We start from the raw sequence: 18,766 nt of genomic DNA, 5'->3' as shown, positions 1-18,766 counted from the left end.
AAATTTGATGGTTTTCTTCGGGGTCTTATGTTCGCGCCGAATGTACGCGCTGTCTGCTACAGCGCACATTCACACGTGGCGCATACACTGTGTGTACATATTCCGAATCAAAGGGGATATGTTTTACATAATTAACATTACTTTTCTATTGATTTTGTGCGTGTTAATGGTAACGGTTTTGTTTTCGTACTACGGCCGCTTGGAGTACGTGAGTATGTCTGTGGCTTATAGAGGGTGTTACAAAAAGGCACGACCAAACTTTCAGGAAACATTCCTCACACACAAAGAAAGAAAATATGTTATGTGGACATGTGTCCGGAAAAGCTTACTTTCCATGTTAGAGCTCATTTTATTACTTCTCTTCAAATCACATTAATCATGGAATGGAAACACACAGCAACAGAACGTACCAGCGTGACTCCAAACACTTTGTTACCGGAAATGTTCAAAATGTCCTCCGTTAGCGAGGATACATGCATCCACCCTCCGTCGCATGGAATCCCTGATGCGCTGATGCAGCCCTGGAGAATGGCGCGTTGTATCACAGCCGTCCACAATACGAGCACGAAGAGTCTCTACACCCCGATAAATGAAAGTCAAGAGGGTTGAGGTCAGGAGAGCGTGGAGGCCATGGAATTGGTCCGCCTCTACCAATCCATCGGTCACCGAATCTGTTGTTGAGAAGCGTACGAACACTTCGACTGAAATGTGCAGGAGCTCCATCGTGCAAGAACCACATGCTGTGTCGTACTTGTAAAGGCACATGTTCTAGCAGCACAGGTAGAGTATCCCGTATGAAACCATGGCGGTGAATCGAGGAAGTGCATTACATACTGACGAAACTAAAATGAGCTCTAACATGGAAATTAAGCGTTTCCGGACACATGTCCACATAACATCTTTTCTTTATTTGTGTGTGAGGAATGTTTCCCGAAAGTTTGGCCGTACCTTTTTGTAACACCCTGTATAAGGCAGGAAGATATTGGCGCAGTGTGTCATGTCTATTAAAGTGCAATTTATTGAATGTTAATTTTGTGAATATTAATATACAGTGTCTAGGTGTTTGAAACAGGCATGTAAGTCTTAATGATCTGCATAATTCCTTTATCACTTACGTTTCGCATGCAGTCCGATGTAATCTACAATAATCTGACTATGATAATGGACTTCAGCCGCTCTCGCTATTGCAATTGACTGGCATATTTGTTGAAATATTTTAAAGATATAACATACCTTTGACTATTCCTGCCAGCACGTATTTGAGTTAGGGGAGAGAGAAACGTATCACTTCATTCTCTCCACGATAGACGTCCATATTATCGCAACCAGTCAAAACTGATGGTTCAAATGGCTCTGAGCACTATGGGACTTCAGTCCCCTAGGACTTAGAACTACTTAAACCTAACTAACCTAATGACATCACACACATCCAAAACTGATGTTGACTGAACTTAATTAGTTAACGTCCTCTCTTGGCTCAATTCTCCAGCGCGGTTGAATACTGCGTGTGCTCAAGTATTTCGGTATGTAGCTTCGCAGACCTGGCTCATGATGCTTTCACTTAAATTTGTATAGCAATGATACTTCGCGTACTGCTTCGCTGTATACTTCTGCATGTCGAGGCATGGGGATGTTATGCTCTAGACAGAGAGATCCTGCCGATCTCCCTGTAGTGTGACCATTGATAGCGTAAGCGTGAGAAACCAGTTAGTAATTTAATCATGAATCAGAAGTAATAACAAAGTATGTAAATCAGTCGAGAGCATGTTCAAATACGCAATAAATTTTCAATTACGTTAAAATATGTGTTGTCACTGCAGATAGTCACATCTCCAATCCCAGTTACCCGATGATTAACTTCCTTTTAGAGTTAGAAAGGTGTAGGAGCTCCGCTGTAGCAATCTGAAGTGATTCTAAATTAAATATTCATTCCCCCCTTGACAATTCAATAGACATCTGTTGTCACACATGAGTAAAGCAAGCAGTTACCGCCCACATTACTGACCGCGTTGGTTTTGGGTGCGTGTCGTGTTATCCGTTGCCACTAAATAAAATGAGGGACATTGTAATTAATCACACAACAGAAAGAAATTTTCAAGTGCACGTAACCTTACCACTCAGTAGGAGGGGCGGGGGTGGGGGGGGGGAGGGGGAAGAAAAAATTGTAATACAGAGGGTCAGTATTACATGAGCTCAGTTTAATCAAGCACTCCGTCTTCAGGCCACAAGTGGCCCATCGGGGCCATCCGACCGCCGCGTCATCCTCGGCTGAGGATGTGGACAGGAGGGGCGTGTGGTCAGCACACCGCTCTCCCGGTCGTTATGATGGTTTTCTTTGAGCAGAGCCGCTACTATTCGGTGTAGTAGCTCCTCAGTTGGCATCAAGAGGCTGAGTACACCCCGAAAAATGGCAACAGCGCATGGCGGCCCGGATGGTCACCCATCCAAGTGCCGGCCACGCCCGACAGCGCTTAACTTCGATAATCTGGCGGGAACAGGTCTATCCACTGCGGCAAGGCCGTTGCCCAGTTCAATCAAGGCACTGTCTTAATTGCTCATGTATAATAGCGTAAAACATAAAAAACAGCTAAATAAACAGGAGCACATGGTAACCGTGCAAGTCGACAGGACGAGCAGTGAAACATCGACGATTACGAAGCTGGTTTAGAGGGACATCACTTACTTGCGACGACTCCCATGTGTCAGTCGCAAGCCCCCGACAGCCAGGTGTCTCCAGTAGGAAGTACAGCTCTTCCTTGCACGGCCTCCTTGTCCATCGTTCGTGTTTCGAGGAAGAATTTCTGCAGGTCACATACAAGCACGTAGCGGACCTATTTGTGTAAAAAGCCATTGCGTCCCAGTCACACACTACCTGTTGGACTTTGGCACTGATGTCAGTATGATATCCCGATGAGGTAATCGCACTCCATAATAAAACTCATTGATTTGTCTCAAAGTTGCATGAAAATATATAGTCTACGAGAAAGAAAAATGCACGTATCATAGTCCAAAAGAGGCGAATATGTCCTGGGCGAAGTTAGGGATGTAAAAGATTTCACTGCAGCTTCAATGAAGTTTAATTGCCGGCCGCTGGTGGCCGAGCGCTTCTAGACGCTTCAGTCTGGAACCGCGCGACCGCTACGGTCGCAGGTTCGACTCCTGCCTCTGGCATGATTGTGTGTGATGTCCTTAGGTTATTTAGGTTTCAGTAGTTTTAAGTTCTAGGGGACTGATGACCCGAGATATTAAGTCCCATAGTGCTCAGAGCCATTTTTGAAGTTTAATTAAAAACACCTCGACATATTCGCGCTTTTCTACTTTAGTATTACTATCCAAGACATGTAATATAATCTATCATGTCAAGTAAAGTTACATGATACACGATGTCATGTAGTGTATCATGACAGATGCCATCTCGTCATCCGGCATGGCATTTGCCATGTCGTTCAATATCACTCAGTGTGTCATTAGAGTTTAGGGTGCATCCATCCCTACTCTGGGATACTTCCATTATAGATGCACCCTACTCTTGCATACTTCCTATTGTATATGCATCTTGATCTCCAGAAGCAAATAAATTTATGTCTTTTTGTTCTTCAGGGGTTGGGTTTGGGGGAGGAATGATCCTCTTGGTAAAAGTATCAACCTCCCCTCCCCCCGGCCCAGAAATCAAGGCCGGCCGAAGTGGCCGTGCGGTTAAAGGCGCTGCAGTCTGGAACCGCAAGACCGCTACGGTCGCAGGTTCGAATCCTGCCTCGGGCATGGATGTTTGTGATGTCCTTAGGTTAGTTAGGTTTAACTAGTTCTAAGTTCTAGGGGACTAATAACCTCAGCAGTTGAGTCCCATAGTGCTCAGAACCATTTGAACCATTTTGAACCAGAAATCAAAAGAATGTTTTATCGTCTCAGGAACATATCCATACCCAGAAATTTCATTGACACAGAAAAACTTTTTTTGCTGTTACACACATGCTCTTCAGCCGTAGTATGTTACATATTTCCAGAATGAAAGTTTCACTCTGTAGAGGAGTGTGCACTGGTATGAAACTTCGTGGCAGATTAAAACTGCGTGCCAGGCAGATGGAAGAGCACTTGCCCGCGAAAGGCAAAGGCCCCAAGTTCGAGTCTCCGTCCGGCACATAGTTTAAATCTGCCAGGAAGTTTATTGTTACATATTGTTTACTGTGACTGGCGAATCTTCTGGATTTTGGCCACAGGATCAGGGGCTGTAACCTAAAATTGTAAGACGCAGGTTGCCAAAATCTTGCAGCTAAGAGATCTCACTGCGCTAGGGAAGTAGGGTAACGCGTAAAACAACGCGTATGTGTTAACTCTGCCCAGAACACATTCGCCTTTTTCGTGCTATGATAGGAGCATTTTTCGTTCTGTACCCAACATTTACTCTACCATAATTTTGATGCTAGACCGCGATAGGTTGTAACCCATGTCTAATTTTGTTGAATCGGGTGACGACTGCTCTTGTATGGTTGTTTTTTTCTTCTTCATTGTGTTGCGGCCCTCTAGGGTTACCTGCCTGCCATGGTTGATCCTGTCCAGTACACACTACTATATCCTCAGAGCACAAAAGTTTCGGAACAAGTCAAGGTCGAATGCCCGAGGGAGGCGTTTTTATTTATTTTTATCTTTCATATTGTTTATTTTTTATTATATCGTTTTTGTTGCTTATATTTTTAAATTTTTTATTCTTTATTTTTTAACTTTTTCGTTTATAGTTATACGTATTGTATTCACGTACGCGCAAACAAAAATAAACATAAATACATAATAAAGTGCACAAAATAACAGCAAACATAAAATACCGAACGTAACGTTAAACACTGTGAGAAGTTGACGATAATAATTTTTGTAAATATTTTATACTACGAAGATAAACTGCCACGCAGCGACAAATTACCAGCCCCAAGATATCAATCTCTCGAGAGACAAGTTTTTCCTAAAACATGTCACTACCGGCACAGTACACAAGGCAATTACGAGAATCTCTTCCGAGGCAGTAGGAAATGATGGAGTGAGCATTGGCATGATCAAGAACGTCGTAGACACTATTACTCCAGTTATCACAGACATCTTCAACCTGTCTCTTGTCAGTAGTACATATCCTACTGTGTGGAAGCAAAGTTTAATTCAACCTATACCCAAGACTGACAACCCTAAGTCGCCAGGTGACTACAGGCCGATCAGCATACTACCTGCAATATCTAAAGCCCTAGAATACATCGTCCACGAACAGCTGACGGATTACCTCAAAACTCATAACATCCATGGCAAATATCAGTCAGGCTTTCGAAAGCACCATAGTACAGCAACTGCATTAATCAAAGTAACTGATGACATTAAACATGCTATGGACAGACGTGAAGCTACCATCCTAACACTGCTTGACTTTAGCAAGGCTTTTGATACAGTTGACTTTGATATATTACTAATTAAAATGAAGCAGCTGAATTTCTCAAACAGCGCAATACACTGGTTCGACAGCTACCTCAAAAACAGAAGTCAACAAGTCATTTGTGGGTCGGAAAAGTCATCATGGAAAAACGTGCGCTCTGGAGTTCCCCAAGGCTCCGTCCTTGGTCCATTACTCTTCTCACTGTACATTAATGATATTTCTTCAGTGATTCACTCCTGCAACTACCATCTATATGCCGACGACATCCAACTGTACATAAGTGCAAACCCCAAGAACATTGCTGACGCAGTAGCGAGTATGAACGCAGATCTTTGCTCTGTTTCTCGATGGGCACAGAACCTAGGTCTGAAACTAAACCCCAAGAAATCCCAGGTCATACTTATATCTCATCCAAAGTTAATCAGTCGGCACTTTCACGAAACAGTCCCTCAAATACACCTCAACGGTACCCAACTACCATACCAAAAAACAGTAAAAGACCTTGGAATAATCTTGGATGAACACCTAAACTGGGAAGAACAAACAGTTACAGCTTGCCGAAAATCGCTCTCCTCCCTACATGCAATTCAGAAATTTAGAAAAATATTTCCAACCCATGTTAAACAAAAATTAGTCCAAACACTAGTCTTGCCTAATCTTTACTACTGTGATGTAGTTCAACACGGCACAAATAGTGAAAATTCGAGACGCCTCGAGCTAGTGATGAACGCTTGCGTTAGATACGTATGCAATACACGGTTGTATGATCATATCAGTCCTTCATACTCCTAGCTAGGTTGGATACGCCCACATAAGGCACGCGATCTCCACACAATGTGCTTACTTCATCGATTTCTTAGCCACTGGTGCCCCCAATACTTATCTTCTCACATTAAACACCTCTCATCATTCCACAACCGCAATACCAGATCGGATACGTCTAGCATCTTGGCTGTACCTTTACATAACACAAAATCTTTCTCCATGTCATTCTCCATCTCAGCCATACGACTACGGAACGCGCTCCCCTGTGATCTGCGTCTTATCCGGAACCACTCAACATTCAAGAGGGAACTCAAGACTTACATATTAGGGACGGTATAGCCACCATTGTTGGGCCCCTCTCATCTCTTTCTTTCTCCTCTCCATCATAGCTTCGAATTTTACCATTCTATTTCTCTTCCTCTAACCTATCTACCTCTTCTATATCTCTTTCACCCCATTCTATCGTCTTATGTCTCTGCTTGATGAGAATAACTCACAAGCTGCAAGAATATAACGAGAAAATTCCCAACTAGCAATAGGACTGACATTCATAAAAGAAAAATATGTTTACTTTCATATACATAGTCATTATTATTATTATTATTACTATTATTATTATTCTTGATTGTTATAATTAATTTTTGATTGTTATAATTATCATTGTACTACGTTTATAATCTCTATTTTTTTTTCTTAACATTAATACTGTATAACATGTAATATGTCCTTAATGTTCTGTAGAAACTGAAATTTGTTGAATCTGAGTATGCCTGGTTAGGTGTAAGAGAGGGCCTGAAGGCCCTAATCTTGCCAGGTAAAATAAATGCATAAATAAATAAATAAATTCATGATACGACCATACTACATAGATAAACGTACTTAAAAGCTTCCTGTAACACAAGCTGAATGATTCGTGCAACAAATACTAAACTACTGCGTAGAATATATCATACTATTATCATTTATCTTAAAATTCCAGTCATTATTTATTTAAAGTTTGCAATAATAAAAAATTGAAAATTAAGGAACTACCGCCAGAAAAACTCACGTGAATAGTTTTGGCGCAAAATACTGCAGTATCCAATCCGAATTAACTGTGATGCGATTGACTGTAATAAGCAGAAGAACTGTGAAACAATTCGTGCACGACAAAATAGCATCAACTTTTCAAAGCCGGCCCTGCGGCCGAACGGTTCTAGGCGCTTCAGTCTGGAACCTCGCGACCGCTACGATCGCAGATTCGAATCCTGCCTTGGGCATGGATGTGTGTGATGTCCATAGGTTAGTTAGGTTTAATTAGTTCTAAGTTCTAGGGGACTGATGACCTCAGATGTTGGGTTCCATAGTGCTCAGAGCCATTTTTTGAGCTCTTAAAACCTGTACGAAAATTGACGAACTTTCGGTTGTTTTTCTGAAAATAAATTATGTACAAATATCAGCAATGTTGTAGCCGAAAAAGTGCGGATGGGAAGTGTTGCCACATCCTCCCCTGAGCCCGGACATGATTCTACCAGACTTCGACTTGTTCCCGAAGCTGGAAAAACCTTTCTCTATAAGAGCTTTATACCATCGTTACCCGTGCTATTCGACAGATGAACAGAAGTGATGCCCTGGATGGAAGAACAAAGCTCCTGAGACGTTGGGATTCAGTCATAGAGAAGCTGGCAGACTATACTGAAGGACTGTAAAAAATATTGAAAGAAAGGAAACATGTACATAAAAAATTATTGTGCCTTATAATAAGAATGCATTTATTACGTATTTTATTTACTTACAACCTTTTCCGTCCCCTCATTTGATGTAAGAACGAATTTTAAGTGCTACATGTAGTTGCATTTTAAACTACTGTCTTTCGACAAAGGGTTAAGATTATTGACTGGAAAAACTTTGTTTTGGCTTTATGCATTTTTCAACCTTCTTGCAAGTTTCTACCGCTTTCTACAAGTTTAAAGTACAGAATGATGCGCTTCAAAGACTTTCCAGAAAAAACGAGTTTGTGTACGTATAAACCAAGCACAGTAATATTTTTTCAGTTGGTTAAAATTTATCCTACCTCAAGGTCCGATACAACGTTAGACCAAACTGGAACTATCAGTCTCGCCCCAGTCCGGAGTTCTCTAAGGGTGACTGTATTTGTACGTAAAATCCGAACGAGAGTGACTGTTAAGTACCGAAACCGCCCCCCACCCACGTCCCCCTCCCCCTCAACACCGACTTTGCGCTCGGCCTTTTCGCACACATTTGTTACGGTGCATCCGAGTCGTACTATTCTTCAGAGAACTATGAGCCTTGCATACACAGGGTTATTCATAATTACCCGCAGCGATTCATAAGAAGACTGGGTGAAAACTCCATTAAACACAGAAAAATGAGACACGTCTTTGGATTCGTAATATGCGCCATAGCGCCATGGCGTATTTCCACTATGGGAACAGGCGCGTCAAAATATTTTCATAAGTCACCTGCTCCGTATTGTCGCATCGTATTAGTTTGCGCCTGCGAACAGGCAATCCAGTGAGCAGGTTTCCGAAGAACGCTGCTGTCGCAGCTGCCTGGGCGATTAGCGTCAGCGACTACAATGAACTGCATGCACATACTGACGTTGCCACGTCACACAAAATTGGAAAGACGCTCTATCCGCTGATGTGTGTCTGTTATCTATACGTCTTGTAGTTTTTATGGTCATCTTCTGAGACCCCAAAGGTACTTATAAATAATCCTGCGCACATCAGATTTGTACTACACCTACGTGTAGATGATAACTCAGCATTTCACACATAAAAGTTTGGCAGAGGTTGCATGTAACCATTTTCAGACCGTTTCTCTACCGTTCGATACTCGAATATCAAGTGAGAAAATCGAAAACCAACTTTGCTTTAATACTTGCCACCGCAAATGGTTTATTAAATCTGTAACCCTCTCTCCCCTATTCCGTTATAATACAAAACGAACTGCACCTCTTACATCTTTTCCAATGCGTTTCATCAATTCGATCTGGTAACGCATGTTGGAAATGTGATTGCCGCCTTTCAAAAAATTGGTATTTTACATATAAATGGTTACATTGAAAATAAAGTCTTTGAATCTAAAGTACGCCTACTTAAAAAGCAATGCGAGTTTTATGTATTCTTTCCTAATAACTGAAAACCCTCATGAGAAAATATTTGCAGTGCCTAATTGAAAACTGTCCACACAAGAACCTTACATCCCTTTAAATAATTTTCCCACCATGTCAATGAAATCGTGTTGTTGAAACAGTATTTGTGATAAAAATAAATTAAGATATAAGTAATGATGAACATACGTTTCCTATCTAATCTATACTAACAATAGACTAAATCTGAAACATCGTCGTTTCGGTCTGTCTGCTTCTGAAGCCACCAATCTCCAAAACGACTACACAAACTTCCATTGAGTTTTCGAAGGTAACTTAAGCATAGTTTGGGGCACAGAACAGGCTTTAGTTTCTCAAATGGGATCACGAAAACAAAGATTTTCTTACAGACATTTTACTAAAACTTTCTCGTCTATCTGTCTGATTGAACACGCTAATCTCCAAAATTACTAGACGAACGGGTTTTCGCAGGTAACTTGAGTATAGCTTTGGGTACCGTATAGGCTTCATTTAAACAAAATCTGATTACGAAAGGAAAGATATCCACATATATTTTAAAATTATATCATGTATGAATGTATGTATGTGCATATGTTCCACACCTCCTCCGAAACCATTAGAATGATTTTAATCACACTAGGCACACACATTACTTCCTGTCTGGAACGAATCGCTGTGGTGGTAAGAAGCATCCACCCATAAAAGTGGTGGGGGTGGAGGTGAGAAAGAAGTGTAGACCACGAAGCATGAATACCCAGATTTACTCATCAAGTATGTGAGAACAAGAGCACTTAGTGCCTTGCAACAAACATTACACAAAATTTAACATGTTTACAAAACTTTTTCTTATGATGCGCCCCAACAAATGATGAAACGATAAAAGTTTATCGCTTATTACATTTTCGCTGTTCATTTTAGCATCAGGTATGACGTTTAAATTAATTAAATCTTTACTACTAAAAGTATTTGCAACGTATTTTGCATACAGTGTCTGCATATATTACTGAACGTTGTATCATTAACTGCGAAGTTATATCATTGTACGACACTTGGAACACGATATATGTCATGAACACTGAAGTACGTGAAAACTACTGCATCATGCGTCAAGTTTAAATTTATTAATTTTCGCGATGAATAATTCCGCTCCAATTGTACTTCACATATCCTTTATTTGGATGAAATCGTACACACCATCCGGATTTCAGCATGTAAATCTCATGTCCAGGCCCTATGCAAATCAAGAAAAACTAAGAGGGATTCCTTTTAAAATTTTCACGGATCTAAGGGCCTTTTTAATGTTCATTAATTTTATGAAGAATGAGCGTACATAGATGAGATTTACATCTGAAATCCGGGTGGTGTGTACGAATTTATATAAATATAGTATCTGGCAAGTACCACCGGATAGACGCTATGAACGCCATGAACATGGCATTTTGCTGTATGCTTCTTATTATTGACAGTCGCATATAATAGGGTAGGTATAACCTTCTGAAGAAGGGCACTAATTGCCTGAAACTGGTAGAGAAATTAAATTTCTTTTATGCAGTTGGTTGCCTGCTATTACCTTATATATGACTGCAGTTGCTGAGGATGGATAAAACCCTAAATAAAAATATGATTATTATTTTAAGAATATTTTGTGAATTAGGGAAAAATATTTACTCTTTGACTTTTAAACTTCATCATATTCATTGGGAAAATGCTTTTATTGGATAATATTTGCTATATGATACAATTAGAAATAATGAATACAACGCTTATACGACCTTGAATGTGTTTAATCCATACTTCCATCCTACCTCAGTAGCACGATGCATGCTCGGCAGCAACGGTGCGCATGCATGCGCATCGTGTGTTGGGACACCTTGCGGTGGGAGAGAGCAGGGAGCACACGTCACGATCTATGCTTAACCAAAGAGAACACACACGTTAGGGCACCTGACGTTATTGCATGTAATGTAGCTTACTTAACATCACCACTCAACGTAACAAAGCCACTGATTTGTGAGTACAACCACAGCTACTTGAACAAAAATGTCTGAAAATTCTGACAACATTATGCTTTTTTCCACGCATAAATAGTGCTACTTCTTCTATTACCAATCAAATGGTTCTAACGGCTCTGAGCACTATAGGACTTAACTTCTGAGGTCATCAGTCCCCTAGAACTTAGAACTACTTAAACCTGGCTAACCTAAGGACATCACACACATCCATGCCCGAGGCAGGATTCGAACCTGCGACCGTAGCGGTCGCGCGGTTCCAGACTGTAGCGCCTAGAACCGCTCTGCCATTCCGGCCGGCCTTCTATTACAAACAGTGTCAGCAACAAGTTTGTTTGCGTGGCCATCCTCCATAGCAAGCACAGAAATACTTGTTTTGTAAATAAAACCCCCTTTTCTTGCTGCACTGTAAGTTACTTTTGATCCCACTAAAGATGCCTTAGAGTAAAAAGGAAAGGCGACACACGTCTGGGAGGAATAAATTAAAGTGCAGCAAGAAAATGTGGTTTTTCTTTACAAAATAAAGATGTCAGCAAGTTAGCATTTTTTCGCATATAGCGTTCATAGTCTCTTCAGTAATTACACAAAGCATGTATTTTGTTTCTGTGTAATTCTTCGGTTGGCAGTTAGTACGGATAACATACATTGCTCTACCTAGGAGGCAAAATATATAAGAATACAATAATAACGCTCAAAACATATCAGAAATGGATAATTATACGTGTTCTGTGGCAAGTCAATTTCGGCTGTATTTGATGAAAAAGAGTCCTGCTGCCTCTATATAGCCGTTTGATTCGTTTCTCGTTCACAGAACACATATATTTAACTTTCATTTTCCACTTAATACTGTACACAATCCGAGAACAGGACGGTTTAAATCATGCAATGTGAAACACATACTTAATACAACAAAATACCTTTGTTTATAACGGTTGAGTCGCGTGGGCTCAGACATCAAAATATTTCGAAACGTACACATTCATGAGCAAATAAGGAAGACCAAAACGGCGTGAACAATAGTTACCTAGAAAATGACAAGAGAATCTTTTCTTAGAGTATGTGGACTTTATGTACAGTACATGAACTTACACGGATGTTCATTAAGTGGAACTGGGAGTATAATTTATTTGTTCGTAGTAGGTATATTGCTGAGACTGGGGTTAATTTGTTACATAGACATTGCCTTAGTTATTAAATTGCTGTATGGAGGGATACTGTAATGAAATCTAAATGATTAGGGTGAAGTGGAGAAATGATGTGACATATTCAATTATCTGTTAGCTGTGGTTGAAATGTCCTAGTGCTGTGGACTCTAGCTTGACGATAGTATGTCTCAGCATTAGTTAACTAAATATTCTCCTGCTATTAAATGCCACTATGCAGTATATGACTGCTAGCTGCTTGGGCGAGGAAAGTACTGAAAACATATTGGTAGTGTGGATAGTTCTCAAGGAATTACTGCAATACGAAATAAAAGAAATGCAATCGTATCACTTGACATACGTCGGTGCTTTAGACAATCACTAAACCATAATTGGCAGACAAAGGAATTAAAGACATTTGTTGCCAGTGGGCACTGACGTACATCAATGGCGTAAGTTGAAAATTTGTGCCAGACTGGTATTCGAAACCTCGTCTCCTGGTTGCTATGCAGATGTGCTGACCACTATACCAACCGGACATAATTGTCACCACAACTGCATACTTCCCGTCATGCTCAAATTCTCAAACCACACACTAACGATTTAGGGCCCCTTTCAGCAGACTCCTTAGTCTCAGCATGTAGCCGATTCTCGTAAGAGGTCGAGCTTGTTGTGTATCTGTACTGAAGAGATCATTGGCCATCATCACCATAATTATATAAGTGGTGCCCGTTCTTTCGGACATGTCCAAAACAACATACACCATAACTAACAGTTGTGTATGGAAGATGATTATTAAATGTATATGATTTTATGTGCTCCCTGACAAGGTGATAGGATGGAGGAAGATTAACTGCGGTTTCGTGGGGCTGTTACGAAGAAAAGTAATTAAATAAATTGGTAACGTTAAATAGAAAGAGAGGCATGTTGGTGAAACATTATTTGAAGAGTTTAATCGGATTAAAGGAGTGCTGTTGTATGTGTAAAGTAACCTGTGTGAAGTGGCTACAGGAAGTTGGAAAATTTTCTCTTTAATGAACCTATTGTTATGAAGCACACTGAAGAGCCTAAGAAACTGGTACAGCTGCCTAATATCGTGTAGGGCCCCTGCGAGCACGCAGTAGTGCCGCAACACGACGTGGCATGGACTCAACTAATGTCTGAGTAGTGCTGGGGGGAACTGACACCATGAATCCTGCAGGGATGTCCATAAATCGGTAAGAGTACGAGGGGGTGGAGATCTCTTCTGAACCCCACAGTGCAAGGCATCTCAGATAATAACGTTCATTTCTGGGGAGTTTGGTGGCCATCGGAATTGTTTAAATTCAGAAGCGTGTTCCTGGAGCCATTATGTAGCAATTCTGGACGTATGGGGTGTGGCATTGTCCTGCTGGAATTTCCCAAGTCCGTCGGAATGCACAATGGACATGAATGGATGCAGTTGATCAGACAGGATGCTTAAGTACGTGTCACTTGTCAGAATCGTATCTAGACGTTTCAGGGATCCAATATCACTCCAACCGCACACGCTCCACACTATTACAGAGCCTCCACCAGCTTCAACAGTCCCCTCTTGACATGCAGGGTCCATCGATTCATGAGGTTGTCTCTATGACGATACACGTCCATCCGCTCGATACAGTTTGAAACGAAACTCGTCCGACCAGCCCAATATGCTTCCTGTCATCAACAGTCCAATGTCGCTGTTGACAGGCCCAGGTGAGGCTCAAATGGCTCCGAGCACTATGGGACTTAACATCTGAAGTCAGAAGTCCCGTAGAACTTAGAACTACTTAAACCTAACCAACCTAAGGACATCACACACAGCCATGCCCGAGGCAGGATTCGAACCTGCGACCGTAGCAGTTGCGCGGTTCCGTACTGAAGCGCCTAGAACCGCTCGGCCACACCGGCCGGCCCAGGTGAGGCGTAAAGCTTTGTGTCGTGCAGTCATCCAGGGTATAAGAGTGGGCCTTCGACTCCGAAAGCCCATATCGATGCTGTTTCGTTGAATGGTTCGCACGCTGACACTTTTTGATGGCCCAACATTGAAATCTATAGTAATTTGCGGAACGGTTGCACTTCCGCCACGTTGAGCGATTCTCTTCAGTTGTCGCTGGTCCCGTTCTTGCAGGATCTTTTTCCAGCTGCAGCGGTGTCGGAGATTTGATGTTTTACCGGATTCCTGATATTCACGGTACACTCGTGAAGTGCTCATACGGGAAACACTTCATCGCTACCTCGGAGATGCTGCATCCCATCGCTCGTCTGCTGACTATAAGACCACGTTCAAACTCAGTTACATCTTGATAACCTGGTACTGTAGCAGCAGTAACCTGTCTAACAACTGCGCCAGACACATGTTGTCTTATTTAAGAGTTGCCGACTGCATCGCCGTATTCTGCCTGTTCACGTATCTCTGTATTTTAATAAGCATGCCCGTACCAGTTTCTTTGGCGTTTCAGTGTATGATGAAGATGGTACGTGTTATATGTATACAAATGTGGCAAGACAGTTTATGTGAATTCGTCCTGTATCATCGTGGTAGGAATGACAGAAAATAAGAGGCATGAAAAAAGCCCAAATAATTAAGTTGTACTTCATTCAGACAAAAGTAGCATATTTAATAATATAATTATTAATTTTTATGTTCAGAAAGGAATATAATGTTTATGCTTAGAGTATAAAGGAAAGATTACCCCATGTTTTAAATAGAACTGAAGAATAACTATAGATTCGTATTCTGATGAGTCAAAATTATGACACCGTCGTTCCATAAGACAAGTAAAAATAGCTATTTGCTAAATATTATTTGAAAGATAATTTATTAATGTAACGAGAAATTATCAATGTTGTTGATCCCTATGGAGAGCAATGGTATCGACTCAGCTGTACTGGGGTGACATTTCGTCTAAGCGCCGAGGGATTTGATGGTCCGGCTATATTGGCCGTCTTTGGTTCTAAGACTGAATGTTCACGCGAAACTGACACGTTGAAATGGGAATTTATAAGGGTAGCTGAGAAGGAGCAGTCATTGTCTGAAACCGGGCGGGTGGGAAGGGGTGGCGGAGGAGTTATTCTTGTATTAATGGGAGTTGTAAACAGCTACATAAATATTAGTGTAAAGTTGTGGGTCGACGCTGCACCTAAGCGTTAGTAAACACATAATAAGAAGCTGGTCAGAAACAGCTGGCCGCCAATGGCCACGCGGAGATTAGCGGCCACCAAACGTTTGGCTCTTTTCTGTATGAGATATGGCAAAATACAGTGGCGTGCATTTTAAATGTTATTGCAAGTGATGCAATACATTGGTTTGTACTGGTTTCTGTTTTGGAACGATAGTGAGAACTTATCATTGAATTTTAGTGTGGATTGATCAGAGGTATTCTTGGACGGAGAATAATCGGTGAACTTTCGTGACACTTCCTTTACCCGACGCAAGTGAGTTATCCTGAGGGAGGGAAAATCTTACACCAGGCTTGCGAAATTCAAGTTCGGCCTCAACAATCTCTGTGTAGGCATATGTAGTAAGGCATGGCAGCAATACTATCGTGAGATAGTGGAAAATGACTGGGACAGTTACATAGGCGTGTGGAGTTCACCTACGCCGATGACTGGATGACTGGAACTAAGCGTGCCCCGGTTCCTTACGGGCCAGTTGGTTGATAAAACAGTTTATGCCGAGCGAAGTTAGTGCGCGGAGGAAGAGGGACGCTACTACAACGTAAACAAAGAGAGTACCTGTATACGTAGCCCGAAACCTGATTCTTTCTTCAACTTTTCGATGAATATCGTACTGTACTGGACATTAAAGTATCTAACCAATTAATTATGGTCTAAGAGATACATGAGGAGACGGAATGAATGAATTTATTACCTTTCATGAACTTTTCTAGAGTTCTCAGTTAACACTCTGAACGTTCTTTCACACTGATCTCGAGAACTTTTGCCCAGGTGCATCGGATAGGAAGCCTCTTTTGCTAATGGCTCCTCGCGTTTCCGTCCCAGAGCGCTGTTTCTCTCTGATCTGAGTGACCACAAGCTTATCTCGTTCATCTCTGCCCCTCAGCAGAGATCAGCGGACACAAGGGATCTCGAGACGACCACTTTCCCTAATTAGTCGGCACGGGAGCTTCCTTTGATCTGGTTAGCTGTAGCCCTGCAGTAGATCGCCGTCAAAGCTATAGAACGTGAAGGCCAGCTCGCCAGAGCAAGAATTCTGCGTTCAGCGCTAGAGCCTCTACCACAAGCGTAAGCAGAAACGTACTTTCAAAATTATTTTTTCATTCTTTCCATCAAACCTTCGCCAAGTGTTTATCAAGTTTCCGAAAACTAATCAGTGTAGTAATGTGCTTCCTTGAATTTCTAAAATGTTTAATAAATGTCCCAGATGTGCCCCTTGCGTGATGTCTGGTCGCGGCCTCTAGATAGAATCGTGATTACCGTTTGCTCCACATAATCCCCTTTCTGGCCACCTCCCTGTTGTCGGGCCAAAGAATCTTAAGAAAGTAAAGATTTGTTGTAGACAAAAATAATAACACTTCATCATTTTGTACAATGGACTGGATGAATCATTTTAAAAATAGTAATACAGTAGTCGACCATAACTTCTGTCTTAATTACGTACAAACGCAGTGAAAATTGTTAGTTTTATACGGACAAAAGTCACAGACGTAACTGCACTTAAAATTTTTTTGCTCTTCGCCAAGCTCACTTCAGCAGCTTCTTGTACACCAAAGTGCATGAAAAGATCAAAACTGAGAAGCAGACGCGGAAGCATCTTTACGTGCACGGCACAGTAAACGTCACGATACGTATCCTTCCAAAATGTTACAGGACTATATATTAACCAATTAATATACATAACAATTGATGTATTCCTTACTGCTATAATAGCAAGTTTATGTTCCAATATTTGGCAACGATTCCCCAAAAATACATAAAGTTTCAATACTCCTTATTTCTACACTCAATGCACTGAAGATTATTTTAGATTTACGTAGTACAAATTAATGTGTTATTAGATTTTGGTCATTGCAAGAAGAAAGTGGTAAAAACTGTATGAACCATCTTCCAGCATTTGTCAGAAAGTATCTTGCAGGTACAGCATTACATCAAGCGAAATGTTACACATGCCGGCCGCGGTGGCCTCGCGGTTCTAGGCGCGCAGTCCGGAACCGTGCGACTGCAGGTTCGAATCCTGCCTCGGGCATGGATGTGTGTGATGTCCTTAGGTTAGTTAGGTTTAAGTAGTTCTAAGTTCTAGGGAACTGATGACCACAGCAGTTGAGTCCCATAGTGCTCAGAGCCATTATGAACCATTTTGTTACACAATGGTACATGAAGAAAATTCTATTCTCATACAAAACTGCATTTACCTTTTACTAAATGGCCATCAACAAAAGCATTAGATTTTCTTTACGTTGTTATAAGTTGTTATGTTGCACAGCAACCCTGTTCCTGCTGCAGTAATAAATTTTCGAAGCTATTGCCCGACACAGGTGATAAAAGGATAATGTCCAACTCGGACACTTTGTCACAATCGCAATCTAGAGCATTCGAAGAGCGCTAGTACTGTAAAAGTCCGGGATCGCCCATAACTCATTTCCACACAATGAGCACAGCAAAGGCAAGGAGCGCAAACTGCGCAATATGACGGCACCCAGAACGTCGTTCTGGAAACACACTAATACAGAGTAATAACATGCAACAGTCGAGCTGCACCGCTAGAAAGCATACTAGTACCGAAGAGAAATGCAGAGGCATGGAAAACTGCCCGTAAATTAGACGTTACAGTACAGACAGGACTGAAGACAGTCTTGTTTAAATAAGGGAAAATGGTCGCCTAATATACTACAGTGAGGTGCTGTCTGGCTTTGAATGCCCCTGTCTCAGACATACGAAGTAAGTGTCTGCCTGGCCATATGCTCTGTGTGCTGAGGCAGCGCTGGGCCTTCACCTTCATGACAGTTAATATCCAGAAGATTCTCAGACACAAGTTCAACCATGCATCCACCCCAAAGTGCACTGTCGTTCATCAAATCCATAGAGGCACGTCTGCATGCCATCCTCATACACTTCCACTACTGCTCGCCATGAAACCTCGTTCTCAGACTGTGTGCTTGACACTCTGCAGGCTGCCTCACTGTCAGGCTGCGTGGCTGACATGCTACAGGCTTCCATATTGTCAGCCAGTGTGTCAGACCTGCTGTGGGGACTACCTCACTGTCAGGCATTGTGATTAACCTCCTGCAGGCCGACTCATTGTCACCCAGAGTGACTTACCAGCTGTGGAGGTTGCCTCACTGTCAAGGTGTGGCTGATG

The sequence above is a fragment of the Schistocerca nitens genome, chromosome 2 (assembly GCF_023898315.1).
Source record: "Schistocerca nitens isolate TAMUIC-IGC-003100 chromosome 2, iqSchNite1.1, whole genome shotgun sequence".
NCBI classification, from domain to species: Eukaryota; Metazoa; Arthropoda; class Insecta; order Orthoptera; family Acrididae; genus Schistocerca; species Schistocerca nitens.
This window is presented reverse-complemented; position numbering follows the sequence as displayed.